This window comes from Lepisosteus oculatus, chromosome 10, assembly GCF_040954835.1.
Source record: "Lepisosteus oculatus isolate fLepOcu1 chromosome 10, fLepOcu1.hap2, whole genome shotgun sequence".
NCBI lineage: Eukaryota > Metazoa > Chordata > Actinopteri > Semionotiformes > Lepisosteidae > Lepisosteus > Lepisosteus oculatus.
The window spans coordinates 20,695,527-20,711,190 of record NC_090705.1 but is presented as its reverse complement, the minus strand read 5'-3'; the positions used below and the strand labels follow the sequence as shown (position 1 = coordinate 20,711,190).

General features: G+C 37.6%; 1 protein-coding gene across 4 annotated transcripts in view; it reads right to left on the bottom strand.

The window, feature by feature from the left end:
* The window catches only part of adgrb1a (adhesion G protein-coupled receptor B1a), a 112,042-nt gene extending 96,771 nt beyond the window's left edge, over positions 1-15,271 (bottom strand). For all 4 annotated transcript variants that reach the window (XM_015357160.2, XM_015357161.2, XM_006635692.3 and 1 more), the window contains exon 1: positions 14,707-15,271. The gene's annotated coding sequence lies outside the window, so the exon portion shown is untranslated. The remainder of the gene's footprint in view (positions 1-14,706) is intronic.
* Between the last annotated feature and the right edge of the window lie 393 nt (positions 15,272-15,664).

The window sequence follows — 15,664 nt, the reverse complement described above, 5'->3', positions numbered from 1 at the left end:
TCAAATCTGTTGGAGTGGAGTGATGTATTATCTCTCTTGATTAGTGAACACAATCAATGCTAAGTTCATTAGACCTACAGAGAGAGAGGAGTGTGTGGGATTGTGTGACCCTATCATGTGAATGCAGTGCACACTGAAGCAGTTAGACTATAAATGACAGGGTGGGGGCTGTCATGTGCTGTTCTCTTGTTATGAACCTATCTGAGCATGAAATGCTTGCAGGCTGCAGGCACAAAACCCAGTGCCAGGCTACACTGTCTTTTTGAGCTCAGTGTCAGCCTCCCGCTATATGGACGCAATTTGTAGGAATTTCAAAATTAATCTCTGCAAAGAAATGTCTTTTCTCGGTTGTCCTGATATTTAAGGTTTGGACTATACGAGCAGAATATGTGAAAATTTGCTTCTTGAGCTATATGAGGAAACCTATGTTTACTTCTGAAGGGCGTTAGGGTGGAATGTGGCTTACAATGTGGCTTACAGTAAGTCACCATGCAACTGAAGAAGTGGCAACAAGGAACACCAGATAAATAGGATTATAACATCATGACATCCACAGATAATATATAGAGGTTATCTACAACAAAGAATGATTACTACATTCCCAGAAGGAAAAGACACACACTTATTACAATATTCTGGGGCACAGTTACAGGTTCCCAAATTCAAATCAGCTATCTTGTGCAAACAGTTAAGCCCTAAAGTGAGTTTATAAAGACTTTGCTGAGCTAGAATGAAGGAACCCATTGATAAAAGTCTGACCACAGAAACAGATTCTCATTACCATACAGATGGGAAGAATTGTTGACATTTTGCCTTGACAAGTTAAATATGTGTGAGTTGCTTATTTACAAAGTCATCTATTGCACAACGATAGTCAAGGCCCAAGTTACTCCTTTTTTCTTCAAAAACATTTAAGAAACTCCTGCTCAAACCCTGCTACTGAATATTAAATTGTAGGTTAATTTTACGATAACAGCTTGAGTGGCATTTTAATCTTCTGCTCTTTAATGATATTTGCCTCTAAGATATACTTCTTGGTATCAAAATGCCATAGATAAATTTACAGCACTGACTCATCAAACAAAGCTTATTTTGTCCAAAGCTTAAAAAATCCATATCTCCAATCAATCGTATGTCTATGTATTACACACACCTAAAGGGTGGCTGCTGTTAAATGGCTAGAAAATGAATGTTGTATGGTCACAGAATCAGGCTTCCTTCACCGCACTATTGAAACGTGAATCACACAGTAATGGTAATGAAGAGCTGAATACAAACACTGTAGACCTCTTATATCTAACCCTGTTAGTGGGAACAGCAAACTGTCTGTTCACTGGTCACCAAAGCAGTTCATTCTTCTTTGTGTTTGATGGGAATTGGCTCCTCACCCACACCATGAGCTAATTAAAAAAAGAGGATGTGGAATGTGATGCGCAAGACAAATGTAGCCATTAAATGCTCAGGCAAGCTATTTACCTGTCTCACATCTAACAATGAGCTCTTTAGTCTGACAATATGAGACCTCAAGGTGCAGCGGGTAGGAGAAAAGGTCATTTATACTAAGACTAAGATGGAGAGAGTGTGTGTGGGGATCATCGATATCCCATTGAATCTGAAGGTACTTGAAACACACCACACATAACCTTTTAAAAATGTGGCGTTTGCATTTGTTGTTAAAAAAAGGATATTTTAAAATAATTATATGGAAGTATGGAAAGTAAGCATTTTTTTGGATTTCCAAGATGAAAAGGATTACGGGATCAGAACAGAAAAACGATGCAGAAACTAATGTCTCCCTCTTGGGTTTGTTTGCAGAGGGGACTCATCCAGGCTGACAAGAAATGTATGATGTCCGCGGCTATTATCAATTATCATTCAAGGCCATGAGCAGATCTGAGATGATGCTGGGTGGCTTTTAAACTTTACGGTGCTGTGCGAACGAAAAGAGGGCATTGATGAAAACAAACCTTAACAATCAGAAAAATGGCAGAACAAGAAGAGAGAAGATGGCAGGGCTGCAACGCGTTAGGGGAGCTGTGCTAATGAGGTTACTGCTGTTTGGTATTTGCTTACAAACTGCACACAGCTTGAAATTTAACATCACTCTAATTACCACTAAACAAGTGGGGGTGCAAATCAGTTTATACTCTCTGTTCTGTTATGCATTTCAATAAACCTAAACTACTAGCTTGACCACGACCAAAGTAAGCCGCAAGCTATTAGACACCATTTTGAAGTTTTCCCCTGTGGCTGCTTGGACAGCAACAACATATTCCACAAGTTAGTCCTAATTAAAAGGGCACACCTCTGGTTCCACTTTTGTCACCCAGTACTGCTACACAACACCTCCTGAAGAAAACCCCGGCATCCTGGCCAAATTTCCCCATCGGCTGTTATCAATCATGGCCTCCTAACAATCCCCCTCTGTGAATTGGCTTCATTACTCTGCTCTCCTCCCCACCGATAGCTGATGTGTGGTGAGCGTTCTGGCGCACTATGGCTGCCGTCGCATCATCCAGGTGGATGCTGCACATTGGTGGTGGTGGAGGGGAGTCCCCATTACCTGTAAAGCGCTTTGAGTGGAGTGTCCAGAAAAAGCGCTATATAAGTGTAAGCAATTATTATTATTATTATTAAAATGGCAATTACTCTTCTGACCTCTAGAGGGCACTGCCTGCAGCTAGCATCTGTAACCTTTCATCTTCAGTAACATGTGACATGTGACAAGTGACATGCCTTCTGTCTGTTCAACTGCTAAATCAGATAGTTTGTGTATACAAATGTTAATGTAAATTCAGTGTGATTTTGTTTTTTATATATATTTTGAGTGATCCCCGAGAACCTCTTACTCATTTCTGTGTAACTACTCTACTACTAGAAACAACAGTAAAGTACTTATAAAAAAAAATAATCAAGACAAAAACAAACAAATCTTTTCACTCAGAAGCGGTGAGTCAAATCTTCATAGTTGCAAATTGCTTTCTTTACAGATTTGTTTTTATTCATTACAAGTAATAAAACTACATTTGTTTTGTGGTGCGAAATATCCTGTTTGCTGTTTCTTCAAAACCCTCAGTGTATCCATCCATCCTGCTGAACAGTACCTAGTGCACCACTGGAATCCCCATTAAAATGTCTTGCTGAAGCAATACTCTTTCTTATATTCTCTTTTATTCCCCTTTCTTCCTTCATATACTCTATTGCATCATATTCTATGTTGCAATACACGAAGAACTATAATTTTCGTAGCACTGCCTATACCCTATTATGTTTGCTATATATAAATCCACAAAATGTTAGCATGTGAATTTTCTTCAGCATTAGACAGGAAGAATTATTGTTGACCCATTTATGCTTCAGAGCTTTTGAATAAGCAGCTGAAGGTAAAAATGGGATGTGTCCCCCATTACCTTTGGAGTACTTTAAATGTTAGCAATTGTTTTTCCTCTTCTGCTGTGTCTGATTATACTGTAAAGTACTCATATTTTAAGTAGCTGAAAGGACCACTATTACTCCATTTCAGCTGTGTTTGGGAAGACAGGAAGCTTGGTGACATCACTGTCATTATCTCTCTCTCTCTTTCTGCCTCTCAGAAGTACTCTCAGCAGCAGGGCTGATCAGTACTAAGAGCTCAGCTGGAAGCTGAAAACAGGGAAAGAGTGGCTAATCCCAAAGAAATGTGATGAAAATGATAAGTCTCAATCAACGAAAGTCATAGACCTCAGCTCCACACTGCTATCAATGATGTTCACACATGTGGAGCGGTAATATTGGTCGAGCTGACATCCCACTTTCAGTCAAAGCGAGTGCCAGTAATTCCCCTTGAGGAAGAACAAAAAGGTAACTAACCACCACTGTAGCTGCGATCCAAATGCTCCTGGATTCAGTTGGAACATTTCATTAAAATAACATTTCTAGTATTGGCACTGGTGGGGTTGTTGTGTGTGTGGTGCAAGAGTACTGAATATTGGCACTGTAGTGTGACTACTGGGCTTTTCTGAAATACTGTCCGACAGGCTATGGGGTCCTTTAAATGGCCATGTCTCTCTGTTTTCTACCTTTTGTTTTCAGGATCAACACTTTTATCTAAACAATTAATGGGCTCCCACTAATGTTTTAGATATATAAAATAATATTGATGGTCAAGGCCTCAATACTGGACTCAACAACCAAGCTAGAAAACCCAGGAATGTCCACTAAACAAAGCAAACAGCTGCTTGTGCATTCCTAAACCAGTAAATACTGTACACATAAACTAAAAAGGTCTGACTATCAATTGCAAAGCTTTTTTTTCACGTGCGTTTTTAACAAGCTGGCAACAGTAGATTAGAGCCATAGTTGTTATGGAAACTAATTCTAAAAAGGACTTTAGAATTCAGGGACAAAATAACTAAAAAAAGGAAATAAACATTACCATCATGATGTATTTACTGAATTGTACAACAGAGTATACAGTATGTTTTAGTTTTGGCTACATCAATAATATCCATAAGAGGATATCAAAAAGCTTTACGCCATAAAAATAAGGTTCTAATTGTTTTAGAGCATTTATTGTGCAGTGAACTGGGTGCAGGCATTGGGCACACATCATTCACTGAAACAGAATAGACACATATTAAATTCAATAGTCATACATATTAAAAAAAATAAAGTTTCATAGATTTACCTAAAAAAACTAAATCAAGAAGGAATTTCTACTTAAAATAAAAACAACATTTAACAGTTAATTTGCATGTCCCATGGTTTCAGCTCTGCAGCAAATACACTGAAAACAAATTGCCTTCAAGCAAACTCAGAGATGGAAAAGCATCAGCCAGCATGACTAACAGAAGAGCATAGCTGTACACAGGGTTCAAACACAGCTGCATTCACAGTTAACTCTTTGCTTACTCTAGCTACCTCATTGGATCTATAAATCAGTGAAAAATTCTCCAGCAGTCACCCTGGGCCTCTGAGGACTGAGCAGACACCTTACCTCAGATGTTCTGTGGAATAAATGTTCTGTCCTTGAAAACTAGATACAGGTGATTTCATTATTATTAATCATATTAGATTCTGAATGAACAAGCTGAGATAAGGAAGCAGATGTCACTCCCAGTACTGTGCTACATGTGCTCTGGGGTGGCCACTGATGGGTGACAGGTACGACACAGTGCTTCCAAATTCCTGCTGCAGTTTATAAAATAGATCTAATCTTCCAAGTCAATGCCCAGAGGACAAAGAGTTGGCATTAAGCCACAAAGGGAAACTGGACACTGTCGCTGAAAGGTGGTTAAATTAATAGTATATGTACTGTATTATCTTTAACAGAAAGGAGGGAAAGGGAAGGCTACCATGTAAATCTCCATTATTGTTGTGCTCTGCTGCTGAATAAGGTACTTATAAGTTACAGGCTCCATTTCTCATTTCCTTAAAAACGTTTATAAACAATGTTCCAGCAAAAGGAAACAAGCAACTAAGATCTACAGCATGAACTGTGATGCTGTGAAATAAACTCATAAAGCCTATAGGTAATTTAAAAAGGAAAGCAGATGTTCCCTTAGGCATTATTTCATGCATATAATTGAAAACAGGAAATGGAGAAGATCAAATCCAGAGCTCCAAGACTGCAAAAGTGGCCGCTGACTCCGCAGAATCTGGCTATTGAAAATGTACTAGACCATATAAACGATCATGCTGACATCATGTATTCAACTTCTTATTTTTACAATAAGGTTTAATGTATAGTTTTATTGGGGAATTAAGTAGCAGGTACACCACGCACAAAGAAACACAAACTCATTACAGGTTTGTCCCAGCAAAGTTTTTGAAAATGTAGGTGATCATACATTTGAAGGTAAGACAATGGGGATTTAAAAAAAATATATTAATGAAAACAGATGTTAAAACAGAAACCTCAAATTACCAACTTCTCTCTACTGTTTGTAGAGTCTCTCGTTTTTCTTTCAGGCTCATCAACACATTAAATGGGTCATAATGGCTCCTGTGCACAATTGCCCACTTTAACCAGAGCAAATCATGCCATCAGACCATCAGATTCTCTGGAATGTTAAAAAGTTCTACCTGGATGTACATTTACGTCTTTCACTGTAAATGCAGTATAAGGTCACAGCCATGAAGAGAAAAGAAGGAACTAACTTGTGGCAGCTATACTTCCAATTTTCATTGGCTTGGGGATTTTAGATACATGAGTGTGTCTCATTACTCTCTTCATGTCAACTCTCCTCTCTACCTGCTATCAAACTTTAAACCCTATCAAACCCAGGGGTCATGAAGTTCACCTCCACCGTCCCTTGTCTCAGATCAGAAACATCTTCTAAACCCCTACAAATTCCTTGGAAAACTGAAAATGTAAATTCTCTTTTCAAAGAAAAGGAAAGGCAAATGTGTTACAGTACATAAAATATCCTGTATTCTAAAAGAGGTACAGAGGATGTACTGTAGCTAGCTGGAGAAAATGAAAGGGAGCAATGATAGTGCTAAAGAAACAAAAAAAAACACCAAAAAAGGAATTGGGGAGAATATTGTCAGGAACAGAAAGTACCCCAATGCGACTTTAAAAGCAAATTAGTTTATAATTAAAACGGATTGAGAGGGAAAGAAATTTCTAGACCTTGCAGCTTGTGTGTGCTCGTAGGGAGCTTTATCAAGAATTTAATTATCAAAAATAAGGAAGGAGCAACATATTCTCAGACACTGCAAATTTTCGTATGTGTGGAATTCTAGGAATGAAATCCCTGTTGGGGAGTGTGGAGAACCAATTTAATATGAGGGTTAGACAGGACGTCTCCTGAGCCATGTAAGAACTGGGAAAATCAAGTTAAGGAAGCATGGGTTTTATTAACCTGCTAAACTGTCAAAACAACACAAAGAAACAAGATGAAAACTCCCTTTTGTATGTACATGGTTTACTGACAGATAATTAAAGGTGTGACTATTGAAGGCAGGAGATTTCAGAAAACTCCCTGACTACAGACAGTCTGTAATGAACCTCATACATTTACACAGACAGGAGTTGGTCCTAGAGATAACAATCTATCCCACCAGAGATTCTGACATCCAGCAAATTCTTTGCCATGAGGTTTTCTTAGTGAAACCTAGGAATACCTGATCTTTTAAAAAAAAGCACTAAATTCAATTTGGCAAGTACATCATAGTGTAAGTCACTTTTGCATCACTGTAAATCCACAAACAAAAGACTACACAATACAGTACAGTATATGCTTATGGTCTGTGATGTACTTTATAGGCATTACTTAGTACTGTATATAATCATTATCTACATTATTACAATCTATAGCCAAGTGATTATTACATAAAGATCCACATAAAGCTTTCCTTAGAACAATAAATTGTTGATGCATTTCTGAAACATGCTGACACAAATGATTTTTTTAATCATTTAAACCTTGTGTACAACATAAAACCTTCCTTTTCTTTTGCTGTCATTTTGAACATTGCTGTGCAACCAACTTTAAGAAATTTAAGTTTTTTTCTTTACATTTACAGTCCTATCTTATTACAAAAAGCAAAAGAAATGAACAAGGATAAAGTCTATGAAGAATCACAATGGTTTTTGTAAACCAGACTGCCTCAGTTTCAATATGACTAAATAAAACACAGTAACAACCATCAAGCAGAAAAACAAGTAATGCTCAAAACAGCAGAGCATCCAAAAGCATCCCACATCACTCTGACCTGCAGCAGCAGAAGAACCATTCACAGTAGAACTCCACAGCTTCTTCATTATTGATGAGAGTTAAATGCTGCAGTTTTCCTTTTTCACAAGGGAACAAGAGCTAGGCAGGAAGGCAGAGCCAATGCTGTTTGTGCCTGTTGAAGCCCGCTCCCATAACGTTGTTCAGTCTGCTGCACTACACTGCCTAACCCCCATGGGCCCACAATCACATCTTCACACTCCCACCACAGCACAGAGCGCTTACAAAGTCAGGCCACAAGGCAGATGCTGTCTGTGACCTGCTGCCTCCTCTGAGCTGTCTCCACACCGTTCCTCTTTAGCTAGACATGCTGAAGTCTGATAACAGAGACCGTGACCATAGATGCATTTATGAGGAGGCAATAGCTAAATATCAGAAAACAGGTGTGGATTTGCATATTTCATCATCATCCCATCTTGGATTAGTAAATTGTTACTGAAGTTTTTTTTAATCAAAAATTCAAACAGAGGTGAAAGCCACTGAGACTCATAATAACAGAAAACAAATATATAAACCTGAAAGAACATTCCAAGGATGATCTCACACCCTAATATGGCGTCTCTAATCTTTCACATTACTTCTATGGATGTGGGGGCATACTGTAAGAGCTCATACTTTAACTTTCATCTGCGTATGGCATTGAATAAATGTACAATGACCTGTCTGAAAAATCAAGAGTAGTTACAGATCTTATGGACAGAAGCTTACAGAAGTTACAGACGCTTTATCACTATAAGAGGAAAATAACAGGAATGGCCATTATACTGTATAGAGATATTTTGTTCTAAAAGATTAAATAAGCTGAAAGTAAAGGAAAGCAATGAAGATTTCAGCATGTGAGTTGCTACAGTATATTGTTAATGTATTGCTGTGTGTGCTTTATGAAACACTGACAACCTCTTCCTACTTTTTAAATAAGTAAATCTCATTTTCTGGTATTGGTGGGAGAATGACAAAAACACTTTAATGAATCTAACTTCATTAATGTTGTTCATCATCCAGAAAAGATCAGTGCTCAGCACAAGCCCTGCTATAGGACCTAACTATTCCATAGCTATATCATTCAGCCAGACAACCTGGAGCCACAGGACATCTTAGAAAAAAAAATGTGTTTCCTAATAAAGTTATTTTTTATTGGTGCTTGTCTCTAATGAACAGCAAAGGTTATTATTATAGGACTGTCTGCAGTTTGCAATTGACATCACCATACATTTATCTTCCTAATAGCTGAAAAATTAATATCTTTAGCACAAGTAATGTTGAACATTAACAAAAAGCAGACTGTTTTATGATAGAAGAAATTCTGGTTCCTAGTAAAAGCTGAATCACTTACAAGAAATATAGGACATAAATGATTACTTCACTGGTACAGTATATGTTATTAAAAATCATATCTGCAGTGTGCACAATCACTTAGAATTAAAATATAGTATATACTGTATGTTGATTGTGACCCAAGGTGATATAGCAGGAAATTTTGTTTGCAAGTTGAAATGAAAAAGAACTGTAACAAATAAAAAAGAACATAAACATTGAAATCAACCATGTAAGATGTCAAAATGCCTAAGCTGTAGCACAGAATAAGTCAGGCTCACGAAGGGTAGGGTAGTATTACTTGACTCTCCTGGGTCTCAGCAGCACCTCCCAAGTGCCTGCAGACATTCAAAGCTGCCTGTAAGGGACATGCTTCTCCTGCAATTGGTACTGTATATTGCCTATTTCATGTTAAAGTGGCTATAAAGTTGGTGAATCTGAGAAGCTTTTTTCATTCTTCCTAATCCACTCTAGGGTTACATGGTTCATAAATTTTAGCTGATAAGTAAAAACACTCAATTGGCTGTTCGGAATTGTGTGGGTATAACAAATTGTATACCTCCAAGAAAGGTCAAAATAAGGAAGAGGCAAAGCCCCCTAAGTGTAGCCTGGAGCTCGGTGCAGTAAAGTCTGTACAGTCCTAGGCAGTGATGTGCTGTGGAACTGGTGAAACTGCCATAAAGTAAGGAAATAAAAGACATCTGCTGTGACAGAGAAAAACAGTGCAGTTTGACCTTCATACAAGGGTACATTCTTATTTTCAAAAATTCTTATTTTTGTATTATCTTTAGTTTTAATGTAATCTGGTGCAGTTCCATTAGAGACAAGGCATGAAATAGCACTTAACTTAAATTTGATTGAGTGATTCTCATTCTGCTGGTAGCAACAAGTAGGTAGTGATTGGAAGTACAGGCACACACAAAAAAAAAACAGATTAAAGCTTTCAAAACCAATGACAGACATTCTAAAGTGCAGGATCGCCTTGAGAAAGTTAATTTTTCATATCTAATTTATATGTCTTGTGTTATTTTTTTGAGTTTGCTGTCTCTGCTCAGAATTACCTTGCTGAGTACAAAGCTTGACTTTATTGACAGCTTGTTCACTGTTTTTGAGTTACCACTGTTGAGAGTTTACAACTCAGTTGAGAGGAAACAACTTACAGTAGGTATGTAGCAGAAATATCATTTTGAAGTTTTGGAATGTTTCCTTATATCACATTTGTCTTCAGAGTGCTAAGAACAATATAGAAATAGCAAGATCAATGATGTTCTCCTTACTATAACAGATTTTGATTTAGTTTTGTGAAAGTATTGGACTGTCAGCTCTGGACTGTTGCATTAAAACAGAAAGCAAACACTGCTGAAACTGAACTATGGCCAGAAAATATACAGTAATATGTTTCATCATTGCTGAGAGGCTTTATAGTGGCATTCTATATCATCAAACATATCCCAAAGACACTTTAGCACAGAAGATTTCTAAAGTCAAAGTGATACAGCACTTACACAAATTATTGTTTGCTGTTTGCATAATTTTAGATATTGCTCCTCCTCTATGAAGCACTAAAGCACAAAATAATAGCAATTTTGAACACTTTCATGATAAAGGATAATGAAGAACATACTCTTTTATTCAGGCATGTTCAACAGATAGTGTCCATGCCAATGGAGTAAGAAATAACAAACCAGACTTCCTACACAGTGCGAGTGTTGGCAGACAAAGATAGCAGCATGACTACTACTGCAGCAGAATGCTCTCACTGTCTTCTGCCCATCTAGCTACAGGACTGACTTCAAAGCTAGCTTAGAATACAAAAAGCAACATCAATTCTAAGATTTGCCCCAATCAATTAATGGTTGTTATAACAACATCTATGAATGAATGATGAACAAAGAGAAGTAAATTATCCTTTGTGTCAATATGTGGAGAGATTCAAGCTGATTAATGTGGACTCATGAAAAGAGGAGTGTTTATCTAGTTTTATTTTGTAAGTCATCGGCCCAGAATGAAAATGCATTCAAAAGAATCCCACAAAATGAATGTAGCTGTAAGAATCCATAGAAAAAAGCAAGCGGGCTTGATCTGCTAAGCTGCAGAAAAGTACTGGCAAATAAGGATGGAAATATCCAGAAACAAAAGAGAACAAGTGCATTGAACGACACTTTAAAAGCTGCTATGCGCCAAACAACTTTGAGATCCTTTATCTAGCCTATGTTTTAAAGCTTCACTCTCACGCAGAAGCCTACAGGTGGAGTTTGTTATTACTTTATTACTTCTTATACTGTATCCTCTTGTCACCATTAGGTCACTGTGCAGCAGCTAACCATTGAAAGGAGTAATACGCTGAAGGTTTCAGTTCTCTGGGTTGGTTATCTACAATGTAGCAACCGAAAAAAAAACATTGTTCCGTTTTGTTCTTCGTCATAAAAAAGTTAGCTGGAACACGGTAGTCACCTACTGTACATTATACAGCAGTACACACAGAAAAGATAACAAAACACGTTAACACTCTTTGTCCGCCCGTGCAGCGAGCAGATAACAATAGTCTAAGAACCACTTCTTAGTGAACGGATTGCGCCCTATTGTTCACATGAACGTCGTTATTACTTGATACAAAAAAAATAAAATACATTTTATAATTCTCAAATTTACATGAAAAGCATAGCATCACGTAGATTGATAAGATACTATTGTTTTGCATTGTTTACCAGAAACGTGTGTATGAAGCAGTTTGAAACAGTGAAGGTACTGTAATATACCAGCTGTATACAACTTGTTGAATATAATCTTTTTCTCTGCGTGTTTTCATGTGCCCAGTCTCCCCTCCCTCCTTTCTTCGTTTTTTTTTAATGCGAAATAGACGCCAGAGGAATGAATGCGTTCTACACAGAAAAAAAAGCACCGAGTTGGTTGGTTTCTCCGTGTTTCTGTTGTAAGCAGTGCGCACAGAGACATCTCATGCGACGCTCTCTTCCGTTCCAGCCCCTTTTTGCCATGAAGGGAGTTGTACGTTTGCAGACTCCCCCCTACAGTAAGAAAGGGGAAGCTCTTCTTTCTCTGCTCTGGAAGCTCAAGGCATCAAGACTTAGCAGTCTCAAGTCTTATTACTTGAATTGGCATATTGTTTTATGTAAAATATTTGTATTCATTTGTTTAAGGACATTGTTATTATTTTTAATAAACCGAATAGCTGTTCCCCAACTAACCACAAGCGTTCTTGTTATTCCCACTTCGCTTTGTAAAAAGGATAATTAAAATTGACACTGAAGAGCCTGTCGTACCCCGAAAGAAACATTCAAACTCCGATTTATTTCCTTCATTAGAACTCTCTATTGCATCAGCTCGAGATAACCTTTTAATAAAGCAATTTCTTTTAATCGAAACATCGTTTTTGTTTTCACTTAGTGAAACACATAGTCTTGTATGGAGCCAAATTCCTATTAATGAATTATAGGTTTTATATTCTTCTTTTACTTGCATTGGCTATTAGCTTTCTAATATTCCGTCTTTTTTCGCTGTGCCTTAAATCCTTCATATATTAGCACCATTTTCCTCATGTCTAACTTTATTACAGAGTATACTGTAGAAACTGCACGTTACAAACGTTTAACTTTTCTGAATAGTAACTTCGTGTTTTTGAACATTATTGATTTATAAATTCTTTGTTTTTCATCAGCTTTTTATCTTTAATTACATTAATCCATCCCTCTGTGTCAACTGTGCAATCAACTAAATCAGATAAATGTTATTACCGGATTTTCAATTCTCTCACTGTAGATTATACCAATGTATTGTTCGCGATGTTAATGCATCAGAGAACTCCTACACACCGGATTAGCAGCAGTACTTCAGTACTTTTCTACACGCTGGTGCGCTGCACAGCAACTGCACTTGAAAAGAAAAGTAGAAAAATACGTAGTACAAACCTCCTACACATGTGATTAACACATGCAAAACAGTGATGGGATTCAGAGATTGCACCTGTGTGTGAAACAGGTAAGAACAATGTAAAAACGATACACTTTGGGATTAAAGTACAGAAAACATATTTGTGTCAACAAATTGTAAAATCTCTAAATATTTTCTTAACAGACTTGTTACTTTACTGTTGCGTTGCTCTTTACTTTACACTTGAATGTAAATTACTTTAATTCATGCATATTCAATAAAGATGTTAGAATTTAGACACGAAATGTAAGTGACGGAATGATGTCCGTTTCATTAAGATGAAAGTGTCAAATTCGTTTCGGTCCCTCGCCATACTAAAAACACCCGGGGCTAACGGCTTACTGCAGGTAATGGTGACTTACAGAAATTCTGCAGCTACTGTACCATTGCAAGTTATCCGCAGGTTTCACACCTGCTAATCCGCAGGTTTCAGAAACCTGACGAAGGAAGAGCCACGTAAATTATTAATATTATTATTATTGACACTACAGTTCTACTGTAACACACTGGGCGATAACATTAATCACATGCAGTTAGTGTAATTTTGTTTAAATTATTTGTATTTTAACAATAAAAATCGTATTAAACAACAGTGCCAGAAAATTGGATACTAAATGTCAACACAAGGCGCACTTTCGCCTACTTTCTTATTTAAAGCTCTATTCATTTCACAGCACTAATATAGCACATTCGAAAACACGTTTGTAGAGCATTGGTGTACCGAGAGAGCCCAATGCTGGTGAGGGCTAAGACTAGACTCTCAACCCCAGGGCAGAGCAACTCCGACACTTAGAGGACAAACTGAGCTTTTTACTTTCAGAATACGGGCTCCCCTAAAACAAGGAAAACAATGGATTGCTGTTAAAAGCCAATTATTGCATGCATGTGCATACAGTACGTGCTGACGGGATTTCATATTAAAAGAACAATTTAATTATGCGTAATTGACTTGAAATATTTTGTGAAATTATAACCTTGCAGTTAAATGCGAATAGTGAAGCGCTTTATCTTCCATCCCCTCCCTGTCTAGAAAATAAAAGAAACTCGCATGGAAAATGTATCTTTCGACATTATTACATTTTTAACACTTTTATCCTTGCACTGCGCAGCTCTACCCTTGCTGCCCTCAATGAGGCGAATGAAATGGGCAGTCGGCGTAGGGGAAGTCGTTACACGATTTTGACAGGGGATGAAAGGCAGCTGATAATACCACAGGAGTCAAGCTCCTCACTATCACATGAAATGCATAATAAATATACAATGAAAGCAAAATGTCATACTAAAATACTCAGACTCTGAAACTACACTGATGTTTTTCCTATTCTCAGCGGTGTCATTCCAAAAGATGACAGAATCCTCTAGTTGCAAGTTTTATCACTGCATTGTTATGCATTCAAATAACAGAATTGCACAACAACGGATTTTTTTTTGTTGTAAATAAGTTGGTATGGTAAATTCTTCAAATTTACTTCTGATAAAATCAACCTTATGATCCTTTGCGGGTTATGTATCATGAAGCATTTGAGCCCTGAATGGTTGTGCTTGGTCTTATTCAATCTCAAAATATTGTTCCTAATCATGAGTAGGCTACAATCCCTATATGCAATACCCTAGCAGATTAGAAGGATGGTTTATAATGATGTGTATACAATAGATATCTTAAAGCTTTTGGATATTTCAAATTAAAGGAGGCTAAGACGCAAAAAATACGCTTTAAAAATCTTACCTCGGAAAAGTTGGGAGTTCCATAAATACTCTGCTAAAGTACTCCATCAAAACGTCTTCGATAGAGGATCAGCAATTCCACGGGCGAGATTCAAATAAGTTCAAAGTTTTCATTTTACACCAAGAACAAACAGGACTTCTCGCAGAAATGTGGAAAAATAAAGAAAATAAAAGAAGAATCTTTAGCTAAATATTTCCAAGATAAATTGTAGCATCAACATCCACAAAATACTCGGCAATAAAATCACTCAGATCCGAAAATGATTGTCTTTAAAATCTTCTCTAAGACAGAAAATAATACTTTTTTTAAATGAATGTCTCTTATTTTCAAAAATCCACAGACTTTTCAGCACTAATGCTCTTTTCTTTCGCAATTTGCAGTTCTTCTGGTTTAGGTGGTCGAACGTCCAGAACGGCTGAAGGAACCAAAGGCGAGCTTCTCTGTTCTTCGAGCTTCAATGTTCGCTTTGCGCACTTTTTGGAGATACTTTACTCCCGGCTCCGGAGACTCCTTGCTGTGTGTCTTTGCGCTGAAACTGGATTCAGTCTTTGTAGCCAGCGGCTTGTTCAGAAAAGCATATATCCAGCAGCCCCCCCCCTTCTCTGAGTCGGAGAGGAGTGTGGATCACACACTGAAGTCAATGAGACACAGCGAAAAAGGGGGGTTTAGAAGGAGGGGGAGCGGGGGAGAAGTGTGTGGAGGGAGGGAACGAGAGAGGTAGAGAGGGATGTAAACGCGTAAGCACGCACAGATCCTCACATACATAGGCAGACAGCTGAGGAGAAGACCTCAGCGATTACTGCACGCGACTCGGAGGATGCTTAGAATTAGGATAGGGTATTTCTAAGGAAACTCGGATAAAACAGGCGATAGATTAGAAAGAACATTACAAAGAAGAGATGAGCTATTGGGGCTTTGCACTGTTTCCATCGGTTGATGTTTGCGGGTATTACAAATA